The following is a 21,281-nucleotide window of genomic DNA, read 5'->3' as shown; positions in this document are numbered from 1 at the left end:
AGATGAACCAAAGGAACGCATTCAGCCATTGTTAGGGCTTGAGATAGAGGAGAGTAATGTAGGCACTAGATCATCGATTTTAGAGAATCAACATACTTTGATGAATCGAGATCGAGAGTTAAATTATGGTTTGGTTTGATGTTCAACATGACCGTGGAAGCTGGTTGTTCAACAACTGAAGGAGTTTCAGATGAAGCAACCATGAAAGCAATTGGAGAAGATGATGAACGGTGCAAAGAGAGAATATGCTTTTCGCTTGAGAGAAGTTGAAATCTTTTGAAAGTGGTGACGGAAATCAATCGCCAATTAATCTTTTATACATCAGGAGTGGTGAGAGAAATCTGGCAATTGACGATTCTATATCCCGATAAAGGTGCCTAGGATATTGTGACAGCTGTATGTGAGTCAAGCGGTGTGTAACTGACACGCGTGATGTCAGGGTTTTTCAAAATAAACGTGCTTAATTAAAATATTATCCCTTTATGATCGTCGTTTCAATTTTCCCCATTCATAATAAAGCATCATTCTCCATAACCTGTTCTTGGAATTGAAAGTAACCATTCGTAACTGTGAAACCAGACTTCGGAAAAATCACGTGGATTTTTGTGCAAGAGTGTGCCAAAGAAAAAGAAATAAAGCAAATTTTATATGGGAATCTAGGATGTCATTTATAAATCGACATAAAAATAGTTGGATCCAGGGCAATGATCCCTTCCTTCAGAGTCAAGAGAGACCCGGAAGTGTCTGTGTGGTATCCCGTTAAACTACAGTCATCTGTTTGTTGAAAATAGTGAAAGGTTTCTTCTCATCAGGCTGTAAAGGGTGGCTTTAGTTTCATCCATATTCTGAAACTCAACATACGTTTGAAAATCCGAATGATTTACTTGTTTGACCAGTATAGCCATAATAACAAGTATGGTTTGGATATATTTAGGGTAACAAGATAAGTCTTGAAAATCTCAAAAAAAAAACAAAAAAAAAGTTGGATCTTTTGGGAAGAAAAGTCTTGGGTCGAGAGCTTCTCATAAAGATCACTCAAAAATAAAAATGAGATTTCAAATAGGAAAGGTACAAACCATAAAGGTTTTACTCATTAATTCAGTGTTGAAAATCTTGATTAAATTAATTGTTCACCATCAACTTAGAAAGAGGTGTCGGATTTTGGTTTCACTAAAATCATGGTGATAACGATTTGAAGATCATAAACACAGAAGTTGTGTAACCATAAACCTCAGTGGTAATTTCTGAGATTCTCGAGGGTTGCATTTATGAAAGTAAGGTTGATGGAGAAATAATAAGATGGTTCCTAAGAAGGTGTACCTATACTATAAAGGAATGACTAAGTAGTCAACTCTTAACTCTTTGTGATAAGAGTAAGGTAGCTCAATGACTTATGTGACTTTCAACCTCATTGGGTAGACACAATCAGAATGAAAGTTTCATTAAGGCTTTAACATATAGTCTCAGAGGTTTGGGTCAACATGCAACATCATGCTTCTAGGGACACTTAACTAGTGCAAAGATTCGGAATTAAAAACCTTCCCCATCGTTCGGAATTGAGAGCATGATGAATATGTACCTACATCTAAAATGCATGTTGAAAATAACACACAAAATACATAAATATTTTTAAAATTTTGGATTTTTCTGAAAAAGATAAAACATAAATAAAGAAAATATTTTTGTTGTTTTGTATTTTTCTGAAGATAAAAAAGAAAAATAAACTCAAACATAAATGAACAGTAACCTACGAATCCGTCGGAAGATACTTAATATACAAACGACATAAAACTTCTGAACCTTCAGATGAGCAATGGACCCTGAGTCGTTCCAAGAGCTAGCAACCATTCGAAACATGAAGTATAGAATCCAATGCATTCCGAGGGCTCAGAGCAGTTCGGTGAAAGAACACTGCTTTACTTTACTATGCTGATTTTAGAATTGAATCTGCTTCTATCATACCTAAGCCTTGTAGAATCCGATTTAAGGTTAGTTCAGATTAGGATTTTGTAAAGATATCATCTAGTTGATCAGATGATCTTACAAAGTGAATTTCTACATTGCCATCCTCCATGTGTTCCATTATGAAATTATACCTCAGTGTTATATGTTTTGTCTTGGAATGTTGCACTGGGTTGTGGCAAATGCGAATAGCACTTTCAGAATCACAGGATAAGAGGATCATCTTCATATTTATTATGTAATATCTAAGTTGACTTTGAATCTATATCACCTGAAAAGTGCAAGAGGCAGCTGCGATATACTCAGCTTCAATGGTTGATAAGGAGATGCATGTTTTCTTCTTAGATTGCCAACTGATGATTTTGCCATCAAAAAACTAACATCCTCTAGTTGTACTTTTACGATCAAGACCGCATCCACCATGATCCACATCAAAGAATGTTTGCACAAAGAATCTGGAGTTTGAAGAATACCATATTTCGAGAGAGGATGTTCGTCTTAGGTATCAGAAGATGTTCTTTATAGCAATCATATGTGGTTCTTGTGGATTCTCCTGAAACCTGGAACAATAGAAAACAAAAAACATGATATCTGGATGACTAGTAGTTAGGTACATTAAGGAACCAATCATATGTCGATAAATAGTCATATCCGCTACTTGTTTGTCCAAAGATGGCATAAGCTTTGTTGCGAACGCCATGCGAACTTTTACTTTTGAATCTCCCATCATTCCGAATTTCACAAGTAAGGTCTTCGTGTAGGCTTCCTGGTTAATGAAAATGCCCTTCGAACTCTGTCTAATATTTAAGCCAAGGAAAAAGTTAATTGGACCCATTGAGCTCATCTTAAATTTAGTTTCCATCAATTTTCGAAATTCAACGGTTTATTTAGGTTTAGTAGATCCGAAAATGATGTCATCAACATAAATTTGGATGATCATCAAATGGTTACCATCTTTCTTGAGAAAGAATGTTGGTTTGACTGAGCCTTTCTTAAACTTATATTGCTTCAGGAATCGAGTTAGGGTTTCATACCGTACACAAGGTGCTTGTTTTAATCCATACACAACCTTACACAAAATGTAGCAATGATTTGGATATTTCTCATTTACAAAACGTGGTGTCTATTCCACATAGACCGTTTCTTCTAATTCACCATTCAGAAACGCACATTTGACGTCCATTTGATAGACTTCAAAAATTTTATGAGCTGCGTAGGCAAGGAAAATCCGAACAGATTCTAGCCTTACTAATGGTACTAATGTATCTTTATAGTCTATGCCTTCCTCTTGACAATACCCTTTTACGACCAATCGTGCTTTGTTCCGAATGATATCACCTTCTTTGTCAAGATTGTTTCGGAATATCCATTTTAATCCGACCACTGATGCATCTTTCAGAGTTGGAATGAATCTCCATACTTTGTTATGTTCGAACTCATTAAGCTCTTCTTGCATAGCCTGCACCCAATCGGAATGATTAAGAGCAATCTTCATAGTTTTAGGCTCAATTTTAGAGAAGAACGAATTAAACAATCAAAATTCAGTTTTTGAAAATAATGCAGTTTGATTCGCTTTTTGTTGAGCTCTAGTGAGAACTCCAGAAGTTGTTGCTCCTATAACTTGAGATTTCGAATAATCTTTGGTTCATTTCATCAGTGGAGAGTAGTTCAAATCATAGGTTGGATCTAATTATGCATTCACGTCTTTAAATTCCAATTGAACGTCTGAGTCATTATTTTCATTCTCATTCTCCCCCTAGATCCCTCCCCTAAACCGGATCACAAGTAGCTTCTGGAGTAGGTGGAATTTAAGAATCCTTCGGATTCTCCCCTTGGATTGGAATATCATTTTTGACTTTGGGATTAGAATCCTCCCCCTTAACAAGTGTGTTGGATGTAGAGGTTGATGTAGATCCCTCCCCCTGAACCGGATCACAAGTAGCTTCTGGAGTAGGTGGAGAGTAGTTCGGATCATAGGTTGGATCTAATTATGCATTCACATCTTCAAATTCCAATTGAACGTCTGAGCCATTATTTTCATTCTCATTCTCCCCCTAGAAATTTGCATGTAAATCTAAGTTCGGAATCGGATTCTCCCCTTGGATTGGAATATCATTTTTGACTTTGGGATTAGAATCCTCCCCCTGAACAAGTGTGTTGGATGTAGAGGTTGATGTAGATACCTCCCCCTAAACCGGATCACAAGTAGCTTCTGGAGTAGGTGGAATTTAAGAATCCTTCGAAAATGGGGGCTCATTTCCAAGATCTTTAGCAGCATCATCAATGATCTTTTTCAATTCATCTTCCTTATTGTTTGGGGCATTAGATTCCAAATAAATCGCCTTTTCAGCTTAATAAAATTTTTTCCTGAATTCCTCAAAAAGATTTTAAAGAGGAATCCTCATTGGATTTGTTGAAGGAAAGATTTCCTCTGCTTGACAATCAGTCTTCTAATACTTCTTGAGATAATTATCGTCAAATGAGACATAATAGGTTTCTTCTATCCTTTTGGATTTCTTGTCCAGAACCCTATATGCTTTAGAAGTAAGAGAATGCCCTAGAAAGATTCCTTCATTAGCCTTTACATCATTTGTTCCGTTGTTCTTTTGAATTAAAAATGAAACACTTGGAACCGAACACATGGAAAAACTTAACGCTAGGTTTACATTTATTTAGAATCTCATAAGGAGTGATAAGAAATCTATTATTGATTAGAAAGTGATTATGAGTGAAACAGGCAGTTCCGATTGCATCAGCCCAGAAATATAGTGGAAGGTTCGCAAAAGATAGCATAGTCCTTGAAGCTTCACAGAGAGATCGGTTTCATTTTCCAACGACACCATTCTGCTGAGGAGTGTAAGGATTAGAGAAATTGTGAGAGACTCCTCTTTCAGTTAAGAATTCTTCAAACACTTGGTTTTTGAATTCTAAACCATTATCACTGCGTACGTTCCGAACAGGCTTTTGCAATTTGTGTTCGGTCTTCTTGATGAAGTCCTTAAGTTTCAGAGTAGCATCTGATTTTTTGTCTAAGAAAATAAACCCAAGTAAATCTAGAAAAATCGTCAACTATAACTAGAATATACTTACCACCAATGCTCTCGATGGCAGATGGGCCACAAAGATCAATGTGTAAAAGTTCTAGCGGCTCGATTACTTTGGCGTTCACAATAGTCGAGTGGCTTTTGCGACTTTGCTTTCCTAGTTCGCATGTTGCACACAAATGTTCCTTCTCAAAATTCAGAAGAGGAAGTCCTCTGACAAGATCACTGAGTATGAGTTTGTTGATGTCCTTTAAATTCAAATGTGAGAACCTTCGGTGCCATAACCAACTGTCATCCAAAGATGCTTTCGTAAGTAGGAAATTTGAAGGCTTTCCAGTGATCGGTTTAATGTTCATAGGAAACATCTATCCCTTTCGTAGGTTTTCAGAAGAATTGACTTTGTTTTCTTCTCTATGATTTCTGATCCCTCATCATCAAATGATACTTTAATCCCTATACCTACAACCAGTTGAGAAATGCTTATCAGGTTATGTTGCAAGCCTTCCACATATGCTACCTTCCAAATGGAGAATTCCCCATTCGTAATCATGCCATATCCTTTGATCTATCCTATAGCATTATTTCTGAACTTTACTTTCCCACCGTCCTTTAGTGATTGGAATTCTCCCAGATCTTCTCTCCTTCCAGTCATGTGATGCAAACAGTCATTGTTAATGTACCATTCTGAATCATAATGTTCATCACTGATAACCTACAAAAATCGGAGAGATTTAAGAACCCAAAGATGGTTGGTTCCTCATGAAGTTTTCTTAAGAACAGGAAAAGTTATGGCTTCATCAACTAAATAAGATATTTTTATCAAAGTAGAATTCTCTCCTTTCGTGATTTTGAAAACAACAATTCTATTATCTTTGAGATTCTTTTCTTTAAAAGGAATTTGTCTTTGTTTAGATTCTATGTGTTTCCTGGCTAACTTTTTCATAAACTTCTTTTCCTCCTTTTTCAAATTTGCTTTGGATTCCTTGAAGGAAATTTATGGTTCTGAAACAACTTTTCATTTTCCCTTAACATCTTTTGATGTATAGACAGATTTTGAAACATTTGTTTTTAGAGAAAAATTAGGTTTAATATTTTCCAAAGGTTTCGTTTGTTTTGAAAATGATGGTTTTGATAAAACTTTGGATTTAGAAACTTGTGGAGTTGAAAACTGTGGCTTTGAAAACGATTTAGGTTTCGGATTTAGAGAGGATTTTGCATTTTGATTTACAGATCTTTCTAGGTTCACAGAAATGAAATATTTAGATTTCCAGAAATGCTTTCTTTCTTTTAGGTTTTTCTGATATCTAGCATTTAGCTGCCTTTTCTTAGCAATATGTTCCTCAACCGACTTATGAATGTTAGCTCTAGGTTTCTGTTCTCTAACGGGTGAGACTTGTTGCTTAAAGGAGGTTTCACTAGGGATATCCTTGGTGCCACTAGGTCCTGCCTGGTCGTAACGAAAGTCAACACAATTCATAGGTTCCGAAATGTATTTTCCTTTCATTTTCCAAGAGGCCATTTCGGAAAGACCTTTTGTTTCGTCGGTATTGTCTATTGGTCCAGAACAAAAATATTTGATACAACCATCATCATTATCATCATATACAGTGGATGTTAGTTCTGATGTGTCATTTTTTTCCAGTCCAGTTTTTACGAAGACTTGATCAGGGACGGTTTTTACTTTTGGAAAAACGGTAGCTTTTGTTTTTAAAACACCTAAACTCTTATTTTCAACAACACGAACATGTTCAATTGAGTTTGCAGAAGTCAACCTTTTCTTTTATTCATACTCATATTGTAAAAATGTTGAACAATCGATCTCATCCTCTACATAAATCTCACTAATGTCACTTTCGCCAAATTCATAAATGTTTTTAGCATCGAAAGTGTTTTCCGAACTCAATTTTGTGCATAAAGAGTCAAAATTTTGCACCGTATCAAATTATATATGTTCTTTATCATTTTCATCCAACATTTTCTTTAACATGTTTTTATGTTATTTGGACTGAATATATACTTCAATTTTGTCAAGTATAATTTTGTAAGATTTAGAAACATCATCCGAGGACACAATGGATTCACACTTATAGCAATTTGCATCGATTTCATCCTCTTTCAATTCGAGAAAAGGAAAATTAATTTTGTGAATCTTTTTACCTATTTTACAATCGAGATGCAATTGAGTAATACTAAAATATAACTACTTCGCTATCAAACATAAAATATTTCTTTTTTAAAAGTGCTAAATTGTCTTGCTTAAGGTAAATGACGTCATCCTTAGCCCTACTAAGCTCTAACTCCAACTTATCTATCCATATCCTCCTCTCTTCACTTTCATTTGTTATCCTGCTGATTTGATCACTTAGGTTAGAATTGCTTAGACGAGTTCTCTTTAAACTATCACTAAAATTAGAGAAAGTGTAATTTAAATCATCTAATTTAGATTCGTAACGTGAGACAGGAATATTAAGAGATTGGAGTATGGATTGTACCTTACTGATGACCTTCTCGCATTCACTCACATGTTTAGAAAATAACCCTCGCAACAAAACAATTGTTAGAGGGCTCTCCGTCATCAGTTGTGTATCCCCTTTGTTCTGAGACTCCACTCTGAATCATCAGACATCTACTTTTGTACTCTGGCACTCCAGACTTAGCTACAAAACATCCACCGTGAGTAGGCTTTTGAACCTCGTCGTCTTTGGAATCAGTGGACCAAACTTCGACACTCCTAAATTCATCACCACCTTCCTGCACGATCAAAGCAAGATTTCGCATTCCCAACATTGTTTTTCTTCAAATCCTCTATCTTCTGAAGATAGTAGGCTTCATATTTCTCATCCTCATTCTTCTCATTCAACTTTCTTAATGTACACTCCTTAGCAAAATAATTCTTTCCATTGCATTAATTGCAATTATAGCCAGAATCTCACAACAGCTTCTTCTTTTGTTTGTCTTCTTCCTTCCGAGAGTTCTTGAAGCTCTCTTCTCTTGACCTATCCGATCTGAAGTTTCCCTGCTTGTTTCTGTTCTTTTTGATGAAGTTTCTGGGATTAGCTACCATAAGAGCATGTTCCTATTTGGTAAGTTCACTATCTGAAAAATCAGATTTGGAATCTTCTTCAACAATCTTTTTGCCTTTAGCAACTAAGGCCAATAAACCCATGCTTGACACAATCTTCACATCCTTTATCACCTCGTCTTCATGAGATCATAGAATTCCTACAAGCTTCGCCAAGGTGTAACTCTTGAACTGTTCATGAACTTTAACTATGGATAAAACTGCTTTCCACTCAGGCCTTAATCCATTCATAAAAGTAACCTTTAGTTGAATATTTTCACGCTTAAGATTATTTTTAAGCATCCTCCTCAAAATATGGTTAAAACGATTAAAGGTATGATTAAGCTTTTCATCAGTCTTCTGAACAAAAGCACCAAACTTCGAAAAAAGTAACGTTTGAACTGAGTGTTCCAAATCTACATCACTTGAGTAAAGCGCTTTCAACCTGTCCCATATCTCCTTTGCTGTATCACATGAACTTACTAGAAGAAACGTGTTTGGTGGAAGAGAAAACCTGATTATTCTCATTGCCTTTACATTACTCAGCAACTTTTCCTTTTCATCTTGAGGAACGTTCGTGTGTTCAATAACAAGAGTGTTGTATTCAGCTTGAGTTTTGATGAATTTCCTTGTTGCAATGTGAGGAAAAGTATATTGGGTTATGGCTTCCCATATTAAGGTACCATGATCTTCAAGGCCAAGAACGTAGTCTTCGAAGCGCAGTGCCCAGACCTCATAATCCTGCGGGAAAAGGATTGGGATTCTAGTAGTCGGTCCGATGATGCTGGATAGACTGAAGGAAATAGTATGGAGATCTTATGTTACATGATGTTGATTCACAAAAACCTGTTTAGAATCAAATGTGTAAAACAATAATCGATTTTAGGGAAAAAAATACTCATATCTAATGTCTACAATCGATGAATAATGATGAAGACGACTAGAGCGGATCCAACAAAAACTCAAAACCCTAGCATAACTCTACAGAAGATTTACATATGTGTTACACAATCTCCTGCTCTGATACCAATTGATGAAACAATAAAATTACAGATCGACAGATCCAATAAATGTAAAGTGAATCAAATAACAAGAAGAATGATCGAAGTTGTGCTAAATGATAAATAATCAATGCCTTAGAAGATTTCAACGATAACTGTTCTATAAAGACAATATAGGGAATCACAAAGACAATTTACCCTAATACAATACATGCATGCAATATTTATAGTCTAACCGTAGCATCATATTAGCGGACGGACAGGCCCAATCCGTTAATAAAGACTAATTACATACATATTAACTTTGACACAACACAATAAATGACCCAACAGCCAGTCAATTAGAGCGCCAGTTCTGGTTGTGAGAGGGTTAAGAGTTAAGCAAGAAATAGTGTTCTTTGGTCAGTGATGAGCATAGGAGAAAATGATAGGGATTAATGGGTAGGTTTAGGTTGAGGGTTTCCTTAGGACCCCTCTGTCTGTTCTTAACAATGAAGGCTTTGGGGTCTCAAGCACCACCAGAACACCTGATAGATTCCAGTAGGCAGGGTTTTAACTCATAGTGTTTTTTAATAGTGTGTCGTTGTGGATGTGATGTAAGACTGTAGATCAGCTGTAGCATTCACCAGGTTAGTGTGTGGTTGTAGATGTAATGTAAGACTGCGGAGAAGGCCGTAGCATTCACCAGGTTAGTGTGTGGTTGTGGAACTGATGTAAGACTGAGGAGCGGTCATAGCATTCACCAGGTTAATGTGCAATTGTTGAAGTGTTATAAGACTATAAAGCAGCCGTAACATTCATTATGTTGGTAGGCGATGGCAACAGGTATACAAGTCTATGACTTGGCTCATGGTATTCTCTAGGATGATTTGGATCATCAAGGGGTTGCATGAAGGGTTGTGAGTGGGCCTCAACATTTGTAATACTTGGTAAATCGTAGTCTAGGTTGGGGCCAAATGTGATGTGAGTACTCAATTCTGTTTGTATCCATCACTAAGGTTAAGCGGACAGGTTGGTCGTTCGAGCATTGGTTGGTTGAATTATCCTTCATTGGTAATGAATGATGGATTCGTGTTGGTGGATAGACTAAGACCACCTGTACCTATTTAGTTTTTGAGTCTGGAGCTGATTTTGTTTTCAATGAGGATTTTTCGGTACCGGTAAGTGGTCGGGGCGAATATGTTTTGGGTATCCGTAAACTTGTTCAAGACATATAGGTTTCTGCGGTTCGGGTTATGAAGTTGAGACATTGTGGGAATATTTTGGAATGGTTCTGTCTTCCTAGGAGTCAGACATCGATCAGGGTTTTTAGTTTCAAGTGTAGCGGTTAGGCACTCGTTGGCTTAGGGCAAAGTTGAAGTTTATTATTCAATAGGGCTGATGATCTTCCACTATTTTTGGTCTAATGGTAGTAGGGTGGATGGTTAGCGGAGTGAAGTAACACTCCCAATCATCTTTGGGATTTAGGGAGTTTATTCAGGATCGTTGGATTCAGTTGATGAGATAGTAAGGAATGATATCAAGGACGAAATATAACTTAAGTGGAGGAGAGTTTTAACACCCTACTCCGGGTCATTCTATGATTCAGGGTTGTGGATTGAAAATCGATTACATAAAAGATTTGAGGTCGTAAGGAGGCGAAGTTAGTCCTTGAGAAGTAGGTAATGATGGTTGGGAGGTCAAACCTTTGAATTGTGTTTTGGGCCGAAGAGTGGAAAAGGGAAAGTTATAGGCCGAGGCCTTGCATAAAATATGGATTTTTGTTCGAGGAATTTTTTAGTACAAGATATCTAGATAATATCATGGGGCTTTTCATCGCCTTTCTATAGATATAAAGAACTTCGAAATCAAAGTTAGAATGAAGAAGTTATGGTCATTTGAAGTTAGGAGGGTTTTTAGGTTGAGCCTAGTATGTTGTGCGTACAGGATGTACGATGGCCGTACTAGGCGAGAGGTGATCGTGGGGACTAACCTAGTACGTTGGGTGTACGCAAGTTGATGCCAAACCCATATTTTTAGGGTTTCACCCCCATTTAAAAACATTATCTCACCCTTGGACCTCCCATAATCAACCTCCACTCCCTTTAAGCCCTAATATCGAACCCTAGCCTTGAGAGTGAAGATCTTGGCATCTTTTGGTGATTTTGTGCTTTCTTGTTGAGGAAGAATGTCTTTAAAGAAGGTGGTATTGCTTGCATGCTTGTAGATCCAGAAACTCCTTCATCTTTTGCATCTTTTGAAGGTTAGTACATACCTTGCTGATGTTCTTTCTCTCTTTAGAATGGTATTTATGAACTTTTGTTCCTAAATCTTGGACCTTTGTGAGTATGAGGTACTCAAGAGCTTCATCGTTGTCCTTTGAGATGTTTTTGAGTGTCTAGATCCATAAAAATGGTTACTTGATCGTTTCCTTTGGCACATGCATGGTTTAAGTGACCTTGAGTGTTGTGGAAGTTAGAGTTTTGAGGTTTGAGCCCTCTTTATTCATGCAAATACTTAAAGTCAGAGACTTTATGGGTTAAGACATTATTTGGGATCAGATATGAGAAGTAAACTTAATGGCTTAACAAATTAAGTACTTAATGGTGATTTGGGATTGGCTGCAGAGTATGTTGGGCTTACCCATATCGTACGTTGCGCGTACTGGCCAAAGAAGGTGTACATCGGGCGTAAGTCTGAGTATGCCAGGCGTATTCAGTTGTCATTGACTTTTGTTGACTTTTGGGCTATATTTGGACTACTAAGGTCTTGGGCCACTAGTCCTTTTGACTTTGGGTCATTGTTAGGCTTCATGCCTTCTTGGATTTGGGCCCATAGATAAAAGATATTACAATTGAAATGATCAAGAAATTGAACAGTAAATTTATATATTTAGATTTCATGATGGGTAATTGATACTACGACAACAAACAAGATAAATTTCTAATTTTGCATTCGTGCTTGATTGCAAGTTGCAACACAAGCTAACAAATTTATAACAAAATACACAACTAAACAAAAACAATGGAAATAATAATTCCAATAGAAGCGATCAAGAAATAAAACATATTGCATGATTGTTTGATTTGTCCTATGACAAGGAAACAAATAAAATTCAAATTTTGATGTGGATTAAGCATAAAACTTTTAATTGTCATTGCAACATAGCTATGAAAATTAACAGTTTCATGAACTAAATCGAACTAAGATCAATATAGTTACATTTAATCATAATTAGTGATTGCGATTCTTACCAACATGAGATCAATTGCCGATCTACTACAAACAAACAGTTCCATAACGCACGGGAGGCTAAACTAACCACAGAAACGTTTTCTGAAGGGAGATCGACAAAAAATGATCGAGGTTTCTAGTGGAACTAGATAAAGAATAAGGTAGAGGGAGGTTGCGTAGTCGTCGAGTCTTGGCGGTGGACAAAAACGACGACGACCAATATACGGCGTGGAGCACAAGAAAATATACAGCGTGGAGCACAAGAAAAATTAGGGGTTTTATAGAATCTCAAAATCGCGGAGGAAATAATTAACCCCCTACTTTATTCCTTTTTTGAGTAGCAAACGTACGAAAAAAATTCTAAAGATTATAAGTTTTTATTGGTTTATTTAAACATCAATTTTTTATCGATTATACTTTGAATTTATCAAATTTATTTTATTAAAAGAAAAAGACAAATAACAGGGTTTGGTCTTCATTCCTGGTTTGCCCAGTAACAAACTATATTATATATTTACTAAAATTCAAAATCCTTATTTCAACAATGGTGATTATTTTGTTAATTCTAAAAATAGATAATTATACGTTCATGTGGTCATGTTTTATGAATATTTCTAAATTATTTATTTGTTATAATAATAACACAGTTAACTTAGAATTATTTATATACAAATTGTTTATTTTGTTATACTCATGTAATAATAAAAAGATTGTGTGCAAAAAACCAATAAATAAAAGTGATTTTTTAAAATCTACATAGGTTTTAGAAAGAGATCGTATATGCTGTAAAAATGGTGTATGATTAATAATGAATCACTATTTTTAGAAATTTTAGAGTAAATTACAAGAATTATTGGTGCAGGTGCTAAAACACACGTTTTGTCCATATTTTAAAATTTTAACTCGAATCATCACTCGTTAGTTTAAAACTTACACGCCTCATCCCTGAAAGACGAATTTGTTGCAGGTTTAGTCCGTTCAAGATTTAAAATGATCATAATGTCCTTGTCTATTTATTTTTCAATTAATCCAATAACATTTATTATTATTTTTAATTTAAAAAAATGGATCCCACTTCCACCGCCCTCGTTCTCTACTTTCACCTCAACCACCCAAGTTTGTATCCCATATTCTCTCTAAACCTGAAGAACACTACACACTACCATCACCTCCAAAACTCCAGCAACCAGCACCTCCCCTATGATGTCAAAATCTAGCCATCGGAGGTTCATCTACCGTCGGAAACAAGAAGCTCATGAGATCTTTCAACGTTTCCCTCAATCCTGAGGTTGAAACCTACTTTTTCGATAATGAAAACCTAGCTCGCACATGTGCTCCTCGCAATCGATGGTGTTGTTGCAGTCATAGATTCGGTGAAGTCATCACCAATGGAGGTACATCCAGCCTCCAATCTGCCATCGTTTCCACAACTGGAATCGAAGCTCCATAGATGAATCTGCACCTTCGCTGCCTCCTTATTCACTTGTGCACCACGATCGATTCTTCTACAGTCTCCTTAAATCTCTAGTAAGCGGTAACCCTTACTCCGACGGCGAAATAGGGTTTGGATTTCGAACCTTTAGATGGTGATGACAATTTAGGGTTTGTTTTCGAACCTCCACTACACCTTTGGTTCCTATGGTGGTGTTAGTGTTGACCGATGGTGGTGGTGTTTATCCATATGTGGTGGTTGTCGGAACTATGGAGAGGAAGACGAACCTGGGATATAGATTAACGAGTTTTTAGATCTAGGGTATGGATTTGATTTTAGGGTTTATATTCAGGTTTCTTTTTTATTTTCGAGATGAATGGTGGTGCTTGTCAGAGGTATTTGGTGGCCGGAGGTCACATGTGGCCGTACGTCGCTAGTGGCCGGAGGTCACATGTGGCCGTACGTCGCTAGTGGCCGGAGGTCGATGGTGGCCAGAAGTGATTGTGGTCGGAGGTGGTTAAGAAGTTATCAAATGTATTGGCAATTTCTTTTTTTAAATGCAGTAATAATTATTTTTTATAATAAACAAAACAATAAATAATTAACAAATAACAAATAAATAGAAAATAAATCAAAAATAAATAAATAAGGGCAAAATGGTCTTTGTATATGCGGAGGGACTAATCGTGCAAGAAAAAACTAACCCAAGGACAATCCAAGTTAATTTTTAAAAATATGAACTAAACTTGCATTTTGACATATGCACCAGGGACGATTAGTGTAATTTTCCCTAAATTTTACATCAAATTTGATGCAAAAAATGGTGTTATGGATGTAGTTGATCTAAGGTCCGAATCACTTTCTTAAAAAACTTCTACTCTTCAATTGTAAAAAAAACTATTGAAATGCTTTTTTATCTGACTAGTAAAAAGATTTGTAAAAAATCACTCGTAAAATGGTGATGCTTTAATTTTGTCTATTGATAAAATAAGATATTTCAAAGATGTCTTTATATATATGAATATCGTTGAAAAACAGTGACTGAGTTATACCTAAATGTCTAGTTTTGTGTATTTGATTAAACAATTAATTCATTTTAAAGATGTCTTAACTTAGTACTCAGTTATCTTTGTAACTGAGTACCTAAATGCTTTAATAGAAAAACAATTCACGACTGCATACAAGCCGGATTGAATCTTGAAAACTACCCCACCAAAAGAAGAATAAGACTCGTGTATAGCATCGAAGGCCGGATTGTAGATTTTGAGGATACCCAAGTTGATTCTAGTTTGGATCTTTCTTTGAACAATGAAATGCAACCCAAGGGAGATTCAGGGATTTGTGATTTGAATATAAGGGAAGTAAGTAGCGTGGTATTGAAGAAGAAATGTTAGGGTGGAGAATGGAGTACTCAAATCATTTTTGCTAATAGATGTTCTTCGTGTAGTTAACTTATCAAATCATATTGAAAGATGGATTTGGAATATAGGTGATGATGGAGTTTATAAAGATACTGAAACATGGAAATGGGTTGATAAAAATACGTTGCCTTCTTCTCAAAGAAAGATTCGGTGGAATCGGTTCATTCCTCGTAATGTAAATAGTCATGTGTCCCGGACTATTTTGGATAGATTACCTACGTGAATGAATCTTGATCATAGAAAATTGATGTGCCTTCGTTGTTATGCCCCATTTGCAATTCGGAAGAGGAACAATTGGATCACTTGTTTATCCGTTGTGAGGTGGCAGCTAAAACAATGGATGCAATTTTTAAATGGACGGATGTTAGTATTGGTCAATTTATCTCCATTACGAACTTATCTGGCGGATGGGATTAAGTGTAACGCAAATAAAAAGAATGCTATGTATGCGATTGTGGCCACTTGGATTTGGTTTTTATAGAGGTTTCGGAATGATAAAGATTTTAGTGATTGCAAAATGAGAAAAGACGCCTTTTTTTTATTCTATACAGGAGTTTATTTTCTTTAGTTCAGCAATAGAAATAATAAACATAGTTTCAAATGGGTCAATTGATAGCTAATCCTTTTAAAGTTATGTAATTTTTGGTTTTCTCTAGATCCTTGCTAGAGTTTTCTTTTTATTTTTAATATATGGACGACTGTTTAAAAAATATCTTAACTGAACAAGTGTGATTCAGCTGTATCTGATATTTCATTAATTAATTGTGTTATGACACATGCTCCTCGATTGACCTGATCTTTTCGTATACCATGTAAACATTTGATACCACAAGTCAAACAAACTTTTGTTGAGAGTTCAGAAAAAGGACAAGTGCTATTACAAGCACTACTAGGAAACAAGGGTAATACCTACGGCACAATCCGTAGGTATTCAGTAGGTATAAGGCAATACCTACGGAATTGCTACAGAAAAATATATGTAGCATAATAGCCCGTGGGAAATTTATACCTACGGATTTGCTACGGACTAGCTACGAAATAGCTACGGTCTATTCCGTAGGTATAATACCTACACATACACATAAACATTCAAATACACACACACACACACACACACACATATATATATATATATATACTTACACACACATTCAAATACATACATGCATATATACATACATACATACATACATACATACATACATACATATACACATACACATATACTTGCAAATACACACATACACATACACACGCACACACATACACAATAATACGTGCATACACATACATAAACATACATATATACATATATACACATACATACATACATACATAAATACATACATACACATACAAATGTACATATTTCCCCTTATTATCATTCTTTTTCATTATTTATACATTAAACGTAGATTATTTCACTTTATTCATATGTTAAACGTAGTTTTTTCAGTTTAATTGTTTGTATGTTAAGCACATTCGTTACCATTATTATATATTATTATTATGTTTATAAATATTATTATTGGTATGACGGTGATGGTGACGATGATGGTAATGATGACGGTGATGGTGATGGTGATGGTGATGGTGGTGGTGGTGGTGGTGGTTTAACACTATAATGCTTATGAATACGTTCACATACATTTCACAAACACACGTACAAATATACCACAACTCATTCATGTATATAAATATACATATACAAACATAATTCGTTACAAGTTGGCGAAAAATATAGGCATTATAATGTTAAACTGTGAAACGAGTATTTGATCTCAAAGGGACACACGACTTGATGAACAATACTAATAGTTATAAGTTGGTAAAAATATAGATAATCATGTATAGTAGAGGTGTGAAAAAATCGAAGCGAAAAAAACGACGTTTGGTGCCCGAAAATTCGAAAATAAGAAAATCGGTAGCTAATTAGCTACGGAATTCTAACAGAAAGCATACTCCGTAGCTAATCCGTAGGTAATGAGTATCCGTGGGTATTCCGTAGCCATTCCGTAGCTAATTAGCTACGGAATAGCTACGGACTATCATCCCATTCTGTAGCTGATCCGTAGCGATTTCGTAGCTAATTAGCTACGAAAATTTTCCATCATGTTTTCTAGTAGTGAAAGTCCAACTTAATACATATGCTTGTAACTTCAAACAACTATTGATCAACTTTCCAAAATTGTAACATTTTGTATAGCGGGGGTGTAGTCACCAAATGCTTTGTTGCGTCGAACATATTCTTTATATTGAATGGTGTTGTAGCTTGATGGTTCAACTTCGTTTACCAAAACCTTTGCAGGTTCAAAGACACAATCGAGAGATGGGTTCATAAAAGTACCAAAACCTTTGCAGGTTCAACGACACAATCGAGAGATGGGTTCACAAAAGTCGCAATGCTGCTTCTAGTTTTGTGCATGCTAGTCACTACTCTGTGATCAATACTTCTCAGCTTTCCATTGCTTATAATCTAAACTCAAAAAAAAAAAAAAAAAAAAAAAAAAAAAAAAAAAAAAAACCCGCTTACCATCAATTGTTAATTAATTCTAAAAGTGCACCACGAGCTTTAGAGTAAATGCATCCGGAGCCCATTAGTTATCTATAAGGGTATGTTTTTTAAGACCGGATGAAAAAAAGATGAGACTCGAAACTGGATTGCACTTGACATGATGAGATGCCATTAAACTAGACTAGGCTAACTTTCTATAACTATATGTGATGATATCATATATATCTTGTGCAAATATATGGAGAACTATTTCATGTCTCATTTTATTCCATTTTTTTGGGTCGGACAAAATATTGCATTTTTTCTCCATGACACATGCCTATATTATAATTAGTATGTCAAGCCCAATTATTTCGTCTTTATTGTACATAACCATACAATTACAAAAGAGCCTCCAGATGCTGAAGCTTTCCAAGTTAGGTTGAAGCCTGTGGGATTCAAACTTGGGTCAACTTCATTTTGTAGTGTTTCATCCTAACGGATCGCCACGAGGCCACCTCGCTGTGCATTGATCCAAAGCTTTAAGCTAACTTAACTTAATGAACTAGCATATATACCTTAATCTGCTAACATATGTTGACAACAAAGGCATCAGAAATGGCTCTAACATTTATCCATTGACCATCCTTCAAAACCTGAAGACCAGTTGAATTACCTTGATACACCAACGTTATGAAGCTAGGATCTTGGTGCGCTAATATTCCCAAGACTCGGGTCTGGACATGGTGGGTAGAAATTTGACGATAATAACTGGACTTCACTTATATTATTAAAGTACCCCGCCTCCAGTCCTAACCCTTCACTGATCATCTCCAAAATCCTCAAACTCAGTTTCTGTATTTCTAGTATATAAGTTGCAATTACCTCCCTGTAGTAGTGTATATACATTTTTCACTTAATTAGGATAATATTATAAAGTCACGATTCTTTGAAATAATGAATATAGTTTTTAAAAGAGCAGAATTGACTGATATTTAGTTGGTTTGTCGGGCCATAGTCGAATGCATTTGTTCGATGGATGACAAAGATGCTTAAGATTTTCCCTCCATAAATACACGCCGTCTTTTGTGTGGTCGGTGTTGGTGTAAATCCAACCCTTTGCATGTGGAACGTACCCTATTGCTTCTTTATACGGCATGTTAAAGAATTCTTTAAGAACATTAATCATTGCATCAATCATCGTCTTCTTTGGAACTCCATGATTGATCACCGGTTTCATGATTTTATAACAAAAATGTATGTAATATTTAGAAACACTACAGAAATTAACCCACCTGATCAGAGATAACGAAAAAAAGAATAAACTTTTATATATACCTGAAAGAAACCAAATTCTTGATAAGCCTTCAAGATTGCTTCAATTGGCTGAAAAGGTATTCCAAGGTCTATATCAGGAAAGGAATCACAAACAGGAACATCGAGATTTCGTGGCCTATCTTCATGGGAGAATATGTACTCCTGAGGTACATAGTTAACGTTGAACCACCTTTAATCTTTATCTTCCTTGATCTCCATATGAACACAGATGTGTTACATGGATATACACACAGAGATGAATGTATAGATATACGAAATTTAGAATGCATAGCTCGATACGACCATTAAATTATTTTTTATAATTTTTAGGTCATCATCAGTTTATTGTTTAAAATGTACTGCTTGCCTCACCCATGATAGCTCTCAACTCGAAATATCAAAAGAAGAATGTAATATATATACAACCTAATATTAGTTATGGCCAGGTAGGTTGCATCGATGTCACCATAGATGTGATTGCTTGAAATATCAGCACTTACGCTGCATTTGTAATATTCTAAACACCACTAATGATTATATTAATAAAATTCCTATCTTGAAGAAAGCTTCCTTTCACTGGCCAATTATGTAATCTGCGAGGATCTAAGGTTTTTAAGTGAATAAGACAGCAATATTAAAAAATAGTAAATGATGGAGCTAGGGGAAGAAATATGAACGGTAGATTGTAGTCAAGAACTTATCTAAAGTATTAAAAAGCCCATGTAGAATATGCTGTCAAATTGTTTGACGGGAAACATTAGATTCAGGATCAACACATGCCGATCACAGTTTATGCTAATAAATCAAAGATTATAATTCTAAAAAAGAAATTCAATTAAAAGTGTGTTGATAATTAACTATAGAGTTTGGGATTTTGGTATAAAGGTGTTGATCATGAGAACAAAATAAAAAGTATTGGTTCATGAAAGAAAAGGTCATCTTTTTGGATTATTTAAACAATTTTTAGTGCAAATTTTCCGTCATACTTTACTGAATATTTAATTAAGTGTCATCATCAATTAACAAAGATATAATATTGTTTTATAATTAACAATTAGGTGTCAAATTATTAATTTTGTTCCTGTCAAGTTGTTTTGACTTTTTCTATTAACTTATGGGTAAGAAATTAGTAAAAAGAGTAAATTACATTTGTTATCCAGGTGTATAGTTGATCTTTTATGTTTTAGTCTCTTTTTTTTTTTCTTTTCTCTTTTTGGTTTTTATGAAAACAGCAATTTGGCCTCATATTTCTTTTCTTAATTCTTCTCTCCTTTGGTGATCCTTTTCTTAACCTTGGAAATAGAAACCAAAATTTATCCATTAGAGCGGTACGTACATTTACAAATTTAATAGGGTTAATTAAGTTCGTCATGTGCACCACATGCATCAGTTTTTTTTAAGCTTTTTTAATTTGTTATATTCAGAAAACCATAAAATAACTTATAAGTTATCATCAAGTCAATACCTCCTCACACACAAACATACAGAACATGAACAAACTTAATCCAAAAGATAACACAGTTACTAAGCTACAAGTCACATGGATCAAAACATTTACCCCGAAACATTATAGAACATAACAAACTTAAAGCTAGATAATCTGACTAGAATATCAAAACAAGCTCATAACATTAACACCATACTACCAATCTCAAAAGTCAATAAACCTACCTTCAAGTTTCCATTTTCCTCAGGTTATTCTTCCTCACAATCACAGTCGAATTTCTCTTTTCGTAGGTCCACGAAAACCCCTCCCACTTCTTATTATTCTCTGCCAAAATCCTCTTTTCTCATTCAAGAGGAAGATTGTCTTCCACATACTTTGCCTCTTGAATAACCAAGCTAAGTGTAGTAGCCTGCCTCAAAGGATCTTTGTACTCCTTAGGTAGGCCCTTTAAGAAATGTTTCATCTTTGCCCCTTCACCTGGTACCCTAACGATTTTAATTGGAATAACAAAACAGAAACTCAGGAAATTAACTTGTTATATTCAAAGAACTAACTCAAACTTTGATTGAAAGCCCTTCCTCCCTGCAATGTCATAACTTGACAGTCAGCTCTAACCATCTATATATATACCTCACATATAGATAGCTAATTAACCAAGGACTTTGAAACCTAGTCTAATACCGACTTGTATTCCATGACTTTCCTTAATCACCACATTGTGATAAGGACTTCAAAGATCCTTGGGCAATACGGAAATTACCAACATTCACCCCCTAATTTCTGAATGGAAATTGAGAGGTCCTCTACTCTAAGAAGCTTGCGCATTTCGATAAACTTGATCTCAGCAAGAGCGTTTGTTAGAATGTATGCACATTATTCCTTCGTACTG

At 35.4% G+C, this 21,281-nt stretch overlaps 2 pseudogenes across 1 annotated transcript; both read right to left on the bottom strand.

The window, feature by feature from the left end:
• Positions 1-3,085: 3,085 nt before the first annotated feature.
• LOC145009657 (putative mitochondrial protein AtMg00820 pseudogene) lies at positions 3,086-3,457 on the bottom strand (annotated as a pseudogene).
• A 13,800-nt stretch (positions 3,458-17,257) lies between these two features.
• Positions 17,258-19,164, bottom strand: LOC145009656 (hyoscyamine 6-dioxygenase-like; annotated as a pseudogene). Its single transcript, XR_013663846.1, has 4 exons — positions 18,968-19,164; positions 18,618-18,860; positions 18,207-18,517; positions 17,258-17,610 (listed from the first exon to the last, which is right to left on the bottom strand). The product of XR_013663846.1 is annotated as a hyoscyamine 6-dioxygenase-like (transcript).
• Positions 19,165-21,281: the final 2,117 nt, after the last annotated feature.

The sequence above is a fragment of the Lactuca saligna genome, chromosome 8 (genome assembly GCF_052625555.1).
Source record: "Lactuca saligna cultivar CGN05327 chromosome 8, ASM5262555v1, whole genome shotgun sequence".
NCBI classification, from domain to species: Eukaryota; Viridiplantae; Streptophyta; class Magnoliopsida; order Asterales; family Asteraceae; genus Lactuca; species Lactuca saligna.
This window is presented reverse-complemented; position numbering and strand designations above follow the sequence as displayed.